At 38.8% G+C, this 16,666-nt stretch overlaps 1 protein-coding gene and 1 pseudogene across 2 annotated transcripts in view; both read left to right on the top strand.

Annotated features, from left to right (window-relative positions):
• GRIN3A (glutamate ionotropic receptor NMDA type subunit 3A) overlaps positions 1–16,666 on the top strand; it is a 162,668-nt gene that overhangs the window by 27,059 nt on the left and 118,943 nt on the right. The gene's annotated exons all lie outside the window — the stretch shown is intronic.
• LOC123392501 lies at positions 3,255–3,365 on the top strand (annotated as a pseudogene).

Here is a 16,666-nt window from a genome sequence, read left to right as displayed (position 1 = left end):
AGCACTTTACCAGTGACATGGCTTCAGGATCCTTTAGAATATGAAGTATTTTACCCTCCTCAGCTAACTCATTTTATACCCTTCATCCAAATGGTAGATTTGTTCTCATTCCCTTTTTATCTAATTCTGTTACATAATGAGTACGTCTAAGCACCACCCCACTCTAACCTTTGCATTGATGAACTCCCTCTTTTCTTCACCTGATACTCAGGAAGATACAACGGGTTAACTTTAAGGGGAAAGTCTTGCCAAAGAACTATCAAAAGAGAAGTGATCTGCTTCTGACTTCATGCTCCCTTCCACTGTCCTTCTGTGCAGAAACATTACATGTGAAGAATAGCAGAACATTACCCTGCCTGGAGGTACCTAGCTTTCCAAGAGGGGAGTAAAAGTTCACTGTCTACTAATCCCAAATCCTTAGGATAGATTGTCTGCCAGAGTTAAGAATGAAAACAGTTGCACTGATATTATCTTAAAACTGTAGGCATATTATGCAGTGTTCAAAATGTTTCTATTAGTACCGGGAGCAATTGTAAAAATCTAAAACGAAACAAAAACAGTGCTTACTTAAACTAGAGAGAAATGTGTATTAATAATGAGTCTATGCTTAAAATACTATGAGCCCCATCTATATCCATATCTTATATGAGGAGCTACCAACCTGGAATATTTTATTTTATTTTATTTTTTTAAGATTTTATTTATTTATTTGACAGAGATCACAAGTAGGCACAGAGGCAGGCAGAGAGAGAGAGAGAGAGGAGGAATCAGGCTCCCTGCTGATGTGGGGCTCGATCCCAGGACTCTGGGATAATGATCTGAGCCAAGGGCAGAGGCTTTAACCCACTGAGCCACCCAGGCGCCCCACCTGGAATATTTTAAAACACAGAAGGCATCACAAGGGCAACCAAAAGGGAGGCCTTCCTGCTGTGTCAAAGATACGCAGGATCAAACAATAAACTAGCCATAAAGAAGACCAATCAAGTGGGTGTATATGGGATTTGTATTAAATGCTATTGTTTAACCTTATTAGACATAAATAATTATTGGTGATAATAAATTAAGCCAGCCAGTGTATCCCCAGTTCAGTTCATTAACTATTACCGTAGATAGAGAAGTAGAGATTTCTGCTGAGGTAGCTACAGCCCTGGGGCTACTTATGGACTATTGTGCATGATGCTACACTCTATAAGACAAAATATACTGTTGGGAAATTTTGCTCTGCACTTTTAACATACTATTTCCACAGTTGACATTTCAACATCATGATTGTTTGCTCTCTTGGGAGATACTGGCATCTTTTGCAAATTTCAGTAGTTGTTGAATAATTGCTGTTGAGATGTATTTTGCTTCTCATTGGCTGACTTAGTCTCACCACCTCATTATAAGTCTATGATTTCTTCCCTGAAATCTGTTAAGTTTCATCTGCAAGTGAACAACAAAAACAAAAACAAAAAAAGGCGATCAATCCTCTTGGACGTGAGAGACTATAAAATTTGATCATTTGGCAACACATTCATTCTTGTTCTTTCTCTTGATCTCCCTGTGTGCAGCGTTCTACATTTTTAGTTAAGTGTTGGGGTGAAGAATGAAATCTGTGTCCAAAGAACAAATTGACGCTTCCTGGCCTCTCTGGGAATTGAATGAGCTGTTGCTTAAAAAGAACCTATGATGACCTCCTCTGGCAGCACATTGTAGTGTTCCGCCACATGGACAGTGAGGAGTGTTTTCCTAATGACCTGCATTAAAAGGAGAGGCTCCATTTCCCTGAAATGGTTTACTCTATAATGTGTCATGAATTAAATGCAATAATGTCAGTCCTTCCAGCTCCCTGATTGCATAATCTGATTATGTTGTTCTTAAATAATTCCTCTCCAAACTATAGCTTTATCTACAAGTGGCTAGAATGGGTCACAAAAGAACCATAGGTAATCTTGTTTACTTCTTAGGGTTATTACTGCAGGCATCACATTCATCCTGAATTCACATTCATCCTGAGACATACCATGGCCACTCAGGGAGTTTTTACGTGCATCTGAACCATTTTCATTTGTTCTGACTTTGCATTATGTTAATCAACAGTAGTGATTGATTATTTTGCAGGAAGTGGAAAGGTCAGAAGGATGAATTAACTACCAAATCGTCAATGAGGAGCCTCTGTATTCCTTTGAAAAGAAGGTTCTAGTAGTATTAGGTAGGGCAGAACTAAGTTGGGAGAAATGAAATAGAACTTAATTAAATCCTTCCCATCTGAATTTTAACACCTTTTCTGTAAGAAAATCTTGCCTGATTCCCCTTACTAGGTCTTTCTGGAATATACTCTCTATACCCTTTACTTTAGGTTCACAGAACTTACTGTTATAATTACAAATTTACTTGGAATGAATCTCACCTCTCATTTTTCTTTTTTTTCAAACAAGTCTCACCAGAGAGTGAAATGTGGTCTATAAAAGGATGGCTTCTAGAGACTCATTTTTAATTCCATCTTGGCTTCTTACTAGTTTTGTGACCTTAGTTTTATCCTCTGTAAAATGGGCACATTAGTAGTTCCTACATCATAGAATTGTTGTAAGGATTGAATGAATTAATCATTATAAAACACTTAGAACACTACCTGGCACACAGTGAACATTCATCCAATAAGTGTTACCTAGTATCATTCTTTATTTTATTAATGTTCTATTTTATTAATATCTGCCTCTCCCCTAAACTCTAAGCTCCGCGAAGACAGAGGACCCGTCTGTTTTGTTCATTCCCATTACATTCCCAGTATATGTTACAGTGCCTGGCGTATACAGCAATTCAGCAAATGTTTTCTATTTAAAAAAATATCTAAAATATATTGCCTAGAAGCATGAGATACTCTGGAAGTGAATATGAAGTCAAACACCAAAGGATTAAATTTTGCCTCTCTAAGCATTATATTAAGGTATTGAATGAATGAGCCCTATTCTATCAGAAAATACTGTATGAGAATATCTTAGGAAATATGATTTGATCCACAGATATCCAGTTTTGCAGTAAAGAGCCATGCCATGATGAGTTTTTTCAAATACTCTCTATAGTGTATGATCTTTTTAGGGCAAGAGCAAAGCAGCCAGCTGTTTGAATACAATGATAGTTCTTTCTAATGCTCAGTAAATATAGTCACTTGGCATTAGTATGCTCCTTTTAAAGAAAGCCCTTTCTCTGTATTTACACAAGAGAGAAAACTAGATATACAGCCACAAAGGAGGTACATGTTGAGATAAAGAAGCTTTGCACAGTGGCAGTATCGTAGCCAATGAGGTTTATCCGAGGCGCGATTATTGTTAATTGAAACGTGTTGAGATAAAGAAATTTGGAGAAATTTAGAGACCAAGATAGAGATCAAGACAGAGACAAGGATGAAGGTGGAAATGGAGGCAAAGAGAACACCAGATGGGCTTGGATGGAGACAGAGGTGGCCAAGAAAGACAAATTTCTATAGGTCAAGCATCCCAAACTAATTCTATAGGGACGGTTTCTGGGATATGTCTTATCAGTCAAAAAAAATGAGCTTTTGGAAGTTTTTAGAGGAAAGATGAGTTTTAATTTGCAATATAGAAGATACCTTGAGTCAGTCAACCAACAGATGCCATTAAATAGTATTCTAGGCCTTGAGGATGTAGTATCTGGGCCCTCCAAAAACTTTCAGCTTCACGGTGAGAGAGAGTTGAACAGACCCATCAACAAATAAGTAAGTTCATTTCCATTACTGACCAGTGCTCAAGAAGATGATGATGTATTCCATAAAGGTGATGGGTTTGATGGTGGGTGGTTCATCGGGCAGGATGCTAATTGTGAAATAGAAATTCCAGAAATAAACTGGGAAGAAATCAGAGAGGGAGACAAACCATGAGACACTCTGGACTCTGGGGAAACAAACTGAGGGTCACAGAAGGGAGGGGGCTGAAGGGATGGGGTAACGGGGTAACGGGTATTAAGGAGGGCATGTGTTATGATGAGCGCTGGGTGTTACATGCACCTAATGAATTGTTGAACACTACATCAGAAACTAATGATGTACTATATGCTGGCTAACTGAACATAAAAAAGAAAAGAAAGGCCCAGAAATTTGAGCTGAGACCTGAATGTTGAGAAGGAATCAGCCATCTGGGGAACTGTTCTCATTTTGCATAAAAAAGCAGCAAGAATTGTGCTTGAATTCTGTTGTCCAAGATTTCTGCCCCCACTTCCTCCGGAGCCATGTATATCTGTGTCTCTGAATTCAAGTAAATAGTACCCTGATTACTTGCTTTTTATGCTAAATGCTGAGATATTTTCAGTTGTGCATAATAATAATAGGTGTGTTCTTTTTAAGTCTCAATATCCTGATAAAACTTCTATCATCTTCCTTTATCTGTCCTCTTCTTTCTCTTAACATAGTCTTTTTTATTTACTGTCATTTCCATGTGCTTTGTTAGAATACCATTCTTGGTTGGTCACTGGGATTCCACAGTTATTTCTCTGGTGCTGTTATGGTACTTCGCTTGAAATAACAGATGAGCATCTGAACGGTTGCCTTAACATGGATACCTCCATATATTCAATTATGTTTTAAATGCATCGGTGTGGAACATTTAAACAAAGTTGACTATGAATAATTTATAAAGCACAATAAATTTATTTTCCCACAGCCGTCTTTAGTGTAGAGGAAATGAATGACACTGAGTTTTCACATGTCATGATTCAGTTGTATTTCTAAACAGTGCCTCGGGCACGGTGCAGTTGAGCAATTCTGTCAATCTTCTCAGCATTCAGGTGTCACTTTCCTGATTGACATCAGAGAATCTTTGTGTCATCTGGAAGAAAATTTTATGGGAAAGCAGATAATAATTACTCTTGCCTCTAGAGAGAAACCCTATTAGTCAAATAGGAAGGTAAATGACTCATCAAAAATAGACCCACATCTCAGCTTAAAGGTCAGACTTCTCTGTCTAAACTACACATCAGCGTTTGTTCACTCAGGCAACAAATCTTCGCCGTGTGTTTCTTCTTTTCTGGGCACTGTTACTCGGGATTTTACTCTAAAATACAATATATCTGGCCCCCAGATGATCCAAGGAAGGAGATGAGGGAAGGAGTAATGACTGTGCAATGTTATAAATGGTTGGGGGATCCTCAGAGTGTGGAAGGGCAGCAGATAAAAGGGAGGGATTAATACAACTCAGGGGTGAGGCAAGTCAGCTGTGTGTAACTGGCGGGAAGCTGTCTGGAAGTCTGTGGTGCCAAAAGAGAGGTAGAGTGTTCTGGGCAGAGAAAGTGACCTACCCAGGCATGTGGCGGTGACACAGCTGGCGCACTAGCAGAAGTCCACGTTTGGGCAGACGGCTTCCAAGATGAAAGGAAACTGATATATTTAGGCAATTGAATAAACAGGACAAGATGCCATTACTTCTGTGCTTTAGAGGAGGTAAGTGTGAGGGCTAGAGTACTTAGAGATGTCACGGGCTGCTCTGATGTCCTGTGTAATCTGGAAAGGCAGGCGAGAGGTAGGATAACAGGGTTCTCCAGGACGCAGAAACGGGAGAGGATCATCAACATTGTGAATTTAGCATTTCGAGTGCTGGTCTGTATTATAAAGAAAGTTATCAATTTCCCCACCCCCCCTTTTTTTTTTCTGGAAATGATAAAGACCTCTCAAGGTCCCTGTTTTCTTTTTGGGTCTGTGCTCCATGACTGACTTAAAAAACATAGTGATGGTCTTTGGAGGTTCTTCCCATTTTTTTTTTTTTAAAGACTTTTTTTTAATTTTTTGACAGAGAGAGGTCACAAGTAAGCAGAGAGGCAGGCAGAGAGAGAGAAAGGGAAGCAGGGCCCCTGCTGAGCAGAGAGCCCGATTCGGGACTCAGTTCCAGGACCCTGAGATCATGACCTGAGCCGAAGGCAGCGGCTTAACCCACTGAGCCACCCAGGTGCCCGGTTGTTCCCATTTTAAAGCCTAAAATCTTTTGGCAAGCATTTCAAAGAAAATAATGCCAACAGAGGCTAAAAAAGTTAACAGAATGACTGTATAAGGACAGTTAATAGTTCCAGAAAGACATAATTCCGGGACTTATACAGTAAATCAGATGGAAACCCAGAAAACTTATTGTATTTGATTTCTTTTTAGCACTAAATATATTAGTAATTAATTATTCTGTGCTCTCAGAATATGATGTAATTATATATGTTTGTCACAGTGGGGAAGAAAAATTACTGAATGCATAAATCAATGCACTCTTTCTACCTCTCCTATAAAGGGCAGTTATTTGTGGCTTAAGGAGTACAGAGAGATTAGAGTATGCAAGTTTGGGCTGAGCCCGAATTTTTCCTTTAAAATTCAGGAGATAAAATTCAACATAAGCAGATAATAATAAATATTAAAATGCAGTCATATTCAATAAAGATCATTAGGAAGACAGACCACCTCAAAAAAACAACTAGTAACCTTCCTAACTTGAGTAATGCCTTTACATCGTTCTTGCCCTTTAAATCATAGCCTTCCTTAAATGGTACAAGAGTTTGTGTTAGGTGAAATTGAAGGTGAACTTCCAAACCAAATGATAAAATCATAAGTACACTAATTGGCTTTTGGTAGATCATTTAAACTTAATCATTCTGCCCTATCTGATTATTACTGGGCTTGAATGGATACAGGCAATGATTTGACAAGTGAGTTCACAACAGGGCAGCTGCAATCCAAATCTTAAATTTGGTAACTAGCCAACTAGGTCTTTTTTCATTTCATATTCAGTGACGACACTCACACGGACCCTCCTGGAAGAACATAGACCTGTTCGTTCAGGATTCATTGTCCTAGACCTGAGGTCACCACAACTGCTTAAAGAGCCTCTGAGTTTGATAACTAATTCATGAGAAAGAACTCCCTCTGTGACTAGAGACTTTAAGAACTAAATTCAACATTTCCAGTGCCTTCTTACTGTGAGCCAGGATTTGAAAGGTAAAAGAATTAATTATGCTAATGCCTAGTAATGCAAATGAAATAAAATGTCATTGCAGCAAAGCTTAATCGTAATTAGTGGATCACAAGTTTTGAAATAAGGTGCTAAAATGGAAATTTACTGAGATACTGTTTAATGGCATACTAATACTCTTAATGGTGTTAAACTGGTCAATGTCAGGTAGCAAGCAATGAATGTGAGACTATACAAAATTTTTAATCTCCAAATGAAATAAGCTCTTATGCAATTAAACTGACTTTATAATTTTGAAACTTAATCTGGGGTGCTAAATATATATATATGTGTGTGTGTGTATGCCATATTACATCACAATTAACTGAACCATGGTTTAAATGTACAAAACCTGTACTTGTATCAGTTAAAAAAAAAAATGGCTCAAGGAATTGAGAAAAAAGCTTATGTCAACTGTGGTGTCAATCCTAGAGGGTATTTAAAAATAGAAATAATCAGCATTTAGCTGAGTTTTCATTCTCTCTGTAATAAAGCAAATTAGCATGTGACATAAGCCATCTCTTAATAATAGTTTCAAGCCGCATTGACATAAAGTAATCAAATTTCCATAGGAAATTTAACTTGCATGCTAGACAGTTTAATTATCTGGTGCACATTTCAATAGTTCCCATTATAAGAAAATATGCCAGAGTTTGTCACCAAGAGTGTCTATAACAATAGTTTGAACACTTCGATAAATTTTAATTATCTTATAAATCATCTGCCTGCTGATACATACAAATGTGTATATTCATTCAAATATTACTTCATTTGACCAAAACCTGGGTGGTGAATTAGTAACTAAAATCACTCGTAATATAAACTTTATTCCAGAAGTTCTTAAAATGTAACCAGTAATCTTGTCTTTAAGTAATATGAACATTAAAAAAATGGGCATAGAATTTGACCATTAAATCTAGCTTTAATATCCTACTCCAGAATGCCTCCTTTACCTCTCTGTAGGTTATTGATCCTGCCATCCCTTGTGTCCAGAAAATAGATATGCAAACGGATCGTATCATCTGTTTTTATAGTGCTCCACAGAGTGCTTCGTACAGCACCTTCACAGGCATAGCATCACATGGTCTCCCATGCCCTGAAGTAGTTGGTGGGCTCTTGGTAATTTTTCTCTCGTCACAGTTGAAGAAATGGAAACCACAATCCCCACAGAACAGTTCTGATCTCAAAAGCAGTCCACAGCCTCCTCAGTACTGCTGAAGCTGGCCCATTTTTGCTTATAGGATGGTCTTGATGTTTGTTACTCTTATTTCAGAGAAAATTGTGACATGAGACTTAGGCTCTTTTTCGAGGTCAAAGTATCTTAAAGGGAGGGGGTCCAAGAAGTTGGTGAAGGTAGGCACACTGACACAATGAGAGGGATGGGGAAAGCCTGGCAGGAAAGAGAGAAAATACGCTTTCTAAAGAGTCTCAAGAGTTCCAGCATCACCAGAAGCTCGGCTCCGGGAGTTCAGTCAGCAGGGATACCTGCTGGCTCCATGGCCCAGCGGTCAGGTACAAAGACCACTGCAGACATCAAAATGCTGTGAGTCATCAGAGAAGAATCAACTGTGTCAGCCCAAGGAAGTGTGCTGATTTTATTCATAACACTAATAATAATAATAATAACAAGGAGCCTGATATTTACCAAGTATTTACTACACATTAGGCATGTGATATAGCCTCCCTAATCATCTTACTCTCATTCCTTCAAGCCTCCTCTTCCCTCCCATTCACCTGTGGTCTCTTGACCTCCACCTGTAGACTCAGACTTGCACCAGTGTCCAGGGCTTGTCCAAAATGTAAGCAAGAACATTGTGATGATATTTGCCTCATAATCTAAAACTCAAAAACCAAGTCACCATTCCTTTTAGTCTGGCTTAAACTTTGGGTCGTTTCTTGTCGCTGGGCACCTGCTTTAGTTCTAAACTATCATTTTGTGTCCCGGTGGTGATGATAGTGCCGTATAGACTTTAAAATCCATGAAAGAAAAGACAGTATTGGTCCTACTACTGTAGCTCAGTAATTAGCATCCAACGACGGGCATAAAATAGGTGCTCAAAATACATATTCAACTCTTCATTAAATCAACCAAATGGACCACCAGTCTAGCCCTTATACTTAGATTCTCTTGGTGTAACATTCCTAATCTCAGCAGCAGCAGAATTATTATAAACTACCACTTGCTATTTACCATTTGCTGATGCTTTAAATGTATTATGTTATTTAATCCTTGCAAGGTAGGTATTTTCATGGCACAGAAAAGGAATATGAAGCTCCATGAGGCTAAATGATTTTCACAGTCTGTTACACACAGCTGGTAAAAGAACTGCAGTTCAAACAGAGATCTGAGATACTCCATGTAGAGCCACCATGTTCTCCTCTGGACTCTCCTGAGGAATTGCCATGACTTTCTGAACCCCAGACCAAGGTTTTGGACCTTCTTGCTTGCTGATAGTCTTTCCTGCTATCACATGCCTCGCTGTCCTTGGTTCACCCTTTCCTTTGTTGGGACATTTTGCCTAGCTGACTGCTCTCCTAAGCACCACATAACCACGTGTCTTCAATAGTCCTATCCTTTTGATCAATGACAGTTTTAAGCACCAGAGGTTGCACCTGGGTAGGATATATCTAAATATGAATGGTCTGAGAGAGCAGGGCTCAGAGAGTGAGTGGCAGCCAAAGGCTTTAAAGACTATAAAGGGTGAGGTGAGAGAAACAAAGTATAGCCATCTAGAACAAGAGGCGGAAATGAGGTGGAACATGGATGAACAAATTGGATATCAGTAATTCATTGGAAATCTAATGAGAAAAATACGTGATCACAAGCAGAGTGTGGATAACTTGAGTAATCACCACAAACTAGTTAACTTGCTTTGCTCCTGACTTCCCTTTTTGGAAATCAGCCTGGAATGAAGGACTGAGTTGATTCAAAGGGTAAAGCATGCATACTTCCAGTGTTTCTCCTGCCTGAAGACATGCATTGCTCTAACCGTGGCCTGGCATGTCATAGGCTCTCAACACGTTTTGTTGGATAAATAAATCAGCCAGTTGAAGACAATGTTATGCATGCCAGCATTTCCTCCTAAGACCAGGTTGGTCTACCAGTGTCCTCTCTATTCCAGAAGGTGAATTCCAGTCTTCTCCATATCGCTGTAGTGACATAGACTACACCCAGCCTGACTGGTAATATTATGCCGGCTATACCGTGCATCCGTATTTCTGCCTTCCAAAGTGTTCATTGTGCTCTACTACTTGGTTATGTTTTGTTTTATATATCACTCAAAAATCCTGAGGGATATGCCCTAAGATCTTTGCTGTCACCACCATACATTGTGGTGGAATGCCATTACAGATGAGAGTTTCAACCGTGAAATTCAGTAAAATCTAAATGAAAAATTTAAGTGCGCCTTTCCAAACTTTCTTCTTCTACCAAGTACAAAATGTATGTCTTTCATTATACAGCTGGCTTTCTTTGATGCTGTTAATGAAGAAATACAAGTCTTGTCGTTTTACAAGAGTTGCTACAAATGGAAGGATGAGTGAGGAAAACTGCTGGGAAGCCAGGTACCTGCTGGACAGCAGGCTCACTCCCTCCCCAGGGCCCAGAAACCAGCCGCGGGGAGCACGTCATGCTAACCCATGCCGTGACACATTAAAAGTGACTGGATTTCATGAGCCTTTAGGATTACTTGCAAATAATCGGACTACAAATATTAAGTCTGTAAAAGTCACCACTCTACCTCATGTGTTCTTAACCAACTGAAAGGAATGGTTTAGAGTACTAGCCAAAAGCACAGGCTTTCAAGTCCTACAAAAGCTGGGTTTTGGGATCCAGGCTCTTATTTCTTAGTAGCCATGCAACCTTGGAAAAACAATTTTTTTTTCAGTTTTTGTCACTTATTTAAAAATTTCATAAAAATTTAAAAATTTCAGTTTTTGTCATTTATTTTAAAAAGCTAATCATTGTTGTCGCCTCATGAGGCCATTGTGAGGATAAAATAAGACAGTATGCATAAAGCACTAGGGCCATTGGTAGATATTAGCTCTTCATTTATATTATTATTATTCTTAGATTACAATTTCTGGGCATGGACTCTGCCTTCTGTTTGCCTGAATCCCTAATGCAATGGTAAAAAACAAAACAAAACAAAAAAACCAGTTCGTTTATTTAAAAGCCTGGGCTTCTAAAGGAATAAGCTTTAATTTTTAGAAAAAAAAAAGTCTTCTGTGTAATATAGGTCAAATGAGGTGTGAGATAATGAGAAGCCACAAACCTCCTGCAGCCTCTTGGCTGAAGAGAAGCGATAGCAGGGGAGAGCACGAGTTCTGAGCCCCTTGAACACTTTCAGTAATCAGACTCATGAAAGGGAGGGAATTTCATCTCTGTTAAAAGTAGTGGAAACATTATACTCATTTGAGCTTTCTGAGCTTTTGGTCTAGAAGGCAAAACCAAATGGTTTGTTTGCCCAGGAAAGAGCTGAGAGAATTTCATTTCTTTCTTCACTCTCCAAGCAAACCTGGCTTCACTACCTCCTTTCTTCTGTCAGGGAACGTCTCAAAGCATCTGGCAAGCCCTTGACCGCAGCCAGTCCTGTTTCTGAAACTTTTACTGATCCAGAAAATAGCTGAATCTGTGCTCTTGGGAAAAACAAAGAGTGATGGGGGATTTCAAGCAGTTGGCGCCAAAAATTCCTTAATTGTAAAGTGACGCTAGAATCAGTACCAAAGAGAGAATGGGTTTGGGTTTTTTTTTTTTTTTTCCTTTGTGTGTATGGAGGTGGAGACCGTGGGAGACAGATACTCTGCAGTGAACATAGTGTCTCCCAAATAAATAGCCTCCCCCAGCCTGAGACAGAGTTGCTGTTTTCCTGTTAGGGAGCTGGTATAATTGGTATTAGTAAAAGACACGTATTGCAGGGACTGTTGTGTGAAAATAAATAAAAAAAGAACAATAACAAAAAAAAAAGTACACTGCAGTCACTTTAAAAGCACTTTTTTTTAATTAAGATTTTATTTATTTATTTGACAGACAGAGATCACAAGTAGGCAGAGAGGCAGGCAGAGAGAAAGAGAGAGAGAAGAGGAAGCAGGCTCCCCGCTGAGCAGAGAGCCCGATGCAGGGCTTGATCCCAGAACCCTGAGATCATGACCTGAGCTGAAGGCAGAGGCTTTAACCACTGAGCCACCCAGGTGCCCCCAAAGCACTTCTAACACAATGACTTAACTCTAAGCAAATTGTAAGAGCTGTCTAGCTTCCTAGGCCTTCCCTGTGCACTGGGCACTTCCCAGGCGTTATGATGTTCTCACGTTTAATTCTCACAATGAATCTGTAAGGAAGGAGGTAACATTAGCCCCGTTTTAGAGATAAGGAATTTATGACTCAGAGACACTAAGTGACTTGTAGAAGGTCACTCAGCTTATAAATGATGGAGCCAGAATTTAAGAGATTACCAGGATTACTGTCCCTAGCCATTCTGCTTACTGCCCCAGAAAATGAGAGACAAGTTCAGCTGACTGAAGAAGACTGTGGCCAAGCCAGCATGGAGTGTTTGGGACTTAAGGAAACATTTGCAGACTTGGCAGAAGAGGAGAGTGAAGCATCAGAGAATACAGAAGAAGGTGGTGGTTCCAACCATTACCTGGGACTAGAAATACAGTATCTAGTTGAAAGAGAATGGATGGTCAGAATGAGACCACAATATTCATTAAATGTGTATGTTTTTGTGAATGGTTACGTACGTTTACCTATATGTAGTACTTAATCATTTTATATACATTTTCTATTTTTGCGAAAGTCCCAACTGCAAGTGCTTGTCTAGTACAAATGTTTGCATCCACCTTCCATACTAATCATAAGTATTAAACTTTTCCTGGCACCCTCTTCCCTCTTTCCTACTCTTACCACACCCTGTTAGTTTCATTTACAGTAATTTTTATAATTTATAATTAGTGTTTTTTTGTCTGCATACCTGTGTATTGTCTAGCTCTCTCTCACTCCTCTTACAGGCAATGGGAAATTTCTACAAGAGGCATGGCTCACAGTAGAAGCCTAACGTATTTTTCTTGATTGAATGAGTGATCAGTTGAGGATTCTGTTTCCTGACTGATTGGTAAACGTCCTTCATAGTTGGTGAACATTAGTTCTTTGTCTGTCAGATTTGTTGCAAGTATTCTCGTTTCTCATGTTCCCTTTGTTTTTTATTGTTTATGATAGGTGTTTAATCTAGAAATAAGGTATATTGTAATACTCAGTTTAATGTATTTCTCTTTATTGTTTATGATAGGTGTTTAATCTAGAAATAAGGTATATTGTAATACTCAGTTTAATGTATTTCACCGTGATTTCTGAAACATTTGTACCTATTAGGTCTTTTTTTTTTTAAAGATTTTATTTATTTATTTGGCAGAGAGAGACACAGTGAGAGAAGGAACACAGGCTGGGGTAGTGGAAGAGGGAGAAGCAGGCTTCATGCTGAGCAGGGAGCCCAGTGCAGGCCAATCCCAGGACCCTGGGATCATGACCTGAGCTGAAGGTAGATGCTTAACAACTGAGCCACCCAGGCGCCCCTTTATTAGGTCTATCTTTTAATGATTTGCTGTTCTACTTTTAACTCTTAAATGATCTGGAATTACTTTTTAACGTATGGTGGAATTGGGAATTTAAATGAAATTATCTTCACAAACGATTATTTTCTCAACCCCTAATTTCATGTGTATTTCTTCCATATTCCTTTATGATTTGCAACATATGATATATCAATATAGCCTATTAAATCAGTGTACTTCTTTACATACATTAGCATATCTGTTCTATTCATTTACCTGCTAATCCTTTTGCTACTACTTCCCTGTTTTAATTATTGTTTTATTAAAAATTGGGTTTTCTGATGTATTCTACTATCTCTTCAGACAAGGCCCCTCTATCATTTTTCCGTTTCCAGATTCTCTTACCATTCTTGCCTGACTTGACTTTCTGTGGAATTTTAATATTTTACTAGTTGTCAGTCCAGTGTGATCATAGCAGGTGAAGCAATCTTTCTTTGCACCACTGACTGATCCTCCGACACTGGCAACTTCATTGCCATCCTGGCAGCTCCTCTCTCCCTCCAGCTCTGCACTTGACTTGTTGAGATTCCATGCACACATTTCAGCATGACCATTCTTGCCCTGTACTTTTTGGAATTTTAGCCTCCGAACCAGTGTAGGAGCAGATTATGATGGGAATCAAACCTTACACATCAGTGGAGCAGAGCGGCATGTCATCTTAGGTAGAAATAAAGATTAAGTTCAACATGTAGGAAAATTATTTGAAAGCCCCTTATATTATCTATTTAGTTTGGCATGTATGGTTTTTGTGTACAGAAAACTATGTGCAATAATACACATATATTATAATACATAATAATGCATATAACATGTCATATATTATACTCATTTAGGGGAGATTTAATGATATATTTTCTTTCTCCCTACATCCCTCTACTGAGTCTGTCTATTTTAATTTATGTAAATTGAATCCACTTATGAGGCAGTTTTACTCTGTCTTGCATGGTTGAGAGATGCCTCCTGATTCTTAGGTTATTTTGTTATTGAATCTCTGATTTAGGAGATAGCAAAATTTATTTTTTATTATTAATTAATTTATTTATTTAATTTTTTTATAAAAGATTTTATTTATTTATTTGACAGAGATCGCAAGTAGGCAGAGAGGCAGGTGGGGGTGGGGGCTGGGGGAATGCAGGCTCCCTGCTGAGAGAGAGCCTGATGTGGGGCTTGATCCCAGGACCTGGAGATCATGACCTGAGCCGAAGGCAGAGGCTTTAACCCACTGAGCCACCCAGGCAACCCCAAAATGTATTTTTTAACAATTACATTTTGGGGCGCCTGGGTGGCTCAGTGGGTTAAGCCGCTGCCTTCGGCTCAGGTCATGATCTCAGGGTCCTGGGATCGAGTCCCACATCAGGCTCTCTGCTCAGCAGGGAGCCTGCTTCCTCCTCTCCTCTCTCTGCCTGCCTCTCTGCCTACTTGTGATCTCTCTCTGTCAAATAAATAAATAAATAAATAATCTTTAAAAAAAAAAAAAGATAAAAAATAATAAAAATTACATCTTTAAGGTCATGGGTTAGCTCTTTTGCAGACAGCAAACTGTATGTAAGACGTATATTTTGATTCTCAATTTGGTTTTATGAGTCCTGTTTAAGTTTTGCCCCAGATTTGTATGGAAGTTTACTATTATGCTTGAATTTCAGTGTTACAAGTTTTCATATATTTGTGTGTGTGTGTGTGTGTGTGTGTGTGTGCGGGCACATGTGCACACCTGTGCTTTTATTATTATATGGAGAAAAACTGGAATATGCTGCATCTGAGGCTACTAGATAAATACAATATCACTAGATGCTTCCAAACTATTATTTAATAATTGTTTGAAGAATGATGTTAAAGGATAAATCTGTTAAAGGATTAGCTTCAACTGGAATTTCTTAATAAAATTGCTTATAGTGATGACTGTAATTATATGGATTAATAATTATCCCTGACAGGAGAGGGAAGGTTGTCCTTCATGTCACTCTAATGCCAAATGCAGTTGTTTCTGCCTAGTGCTAAATGCTCAAAATAATTAGCTAATTTCACTTCCCTATTTAGCAAGAGGAGAATATTTTCATCCCTGCTTCCTTGTTCCTCACATACCAATTTATTCCACCCCCAGCACAAGTTTATGGGTGACCCTTTCTTCCAACTAGAGGCAAAATATTGGGTCTTGAAGCTCTGTTGGAATTGTCCTTAGTCTTTCAGTGCAGAGATTATGATCATAGCCTAGGACTTAGGGTAAGCAAAAGAAAACTGTGTTTGACAAATACTATCTCTGATTAACTAAGAACCGTGTGATAAGAGATGGCTGAGATACGGTCTTTAACCTAAGGAAACTTCCAGTCTAGCATGAAAGATAAACACTAAATCGAATAGCTACATTATGAAGAGTTCTATATTAAAGGAATGACCAAAATGAGACCATGACACAGACGTGAGATGGTTAATTCTGCTTGGTCAGGAGTCAGAGGAACAATCAAATCAACAAAAACCCAGTTCACCATTCCAGGAAATCAAGAGGAAAAAAATACTGTGAGAAAAAAAGATCAGCAATTCTGTCAACTGTACTTCAATTTAAAAAAAAATTTTTTTAAAGGTTAACAGCAGCAGAAATGGTAGTAAATAGTACATGAGTTAGTTTCGGGAAATCTGCATGAAGAGCTGAGTTTGGGAGGATAAATATGAGCCTCCTGGAGATGTTGAGAGAGTAACACACCCCATTTGTGTAGGTGTAAAAATGCTCACTCTGCTACAAGAAAAATAAATTGTCCACTATGACTCATCTTGGTGTATATGTTTGGAGTGTTGGAGGTGAAGTTAAAGACTAGGAACGGCCTCCTCAGCCCTACTATTGATTCTGAAATTTGTTCTATGGGTGACTCAGAGGTTAGGGTGCAGAAGAATGGTATGCTCATATTTATGTTTTAGAAGGAAAGCTGGCAACAGAGTAGGGAGCTGAGGCCAAGAAGATAGTTGGGAATAATTTGTTCCCGCCAGCTAAATGTAGAGCTTGCCCTCCGTTCCTTTTTGCTTCTGGAAGAGGGTTAAAGCAGAGGAGGAAATAGAAAGGAAGAAAAAGCTAAAAGAGGACAAGAATGTTC

Source organism: Mustela putorius, unplaced genomic scaffold (assembly GCF_011764305.1).
Source record: "Mustela putorius furo isolate JIRA1106 unplaced genomic scaffold, ASM1176430v1.1 tig00000580_pilon_pilon_pilon, whole genome shotgun sequence".
NCBI classification, from domain to species: domain Eukaryota; kingdom Metazoa; phylum Chordata; class Mammalia; order Carnivora; family Mustelidae; genus Mustela; species Mustela putorius.
Note: the sequence above shows the minus strand (reverse complement) of the source record. Positions and strands in the feature narration are given on the sequence as shown.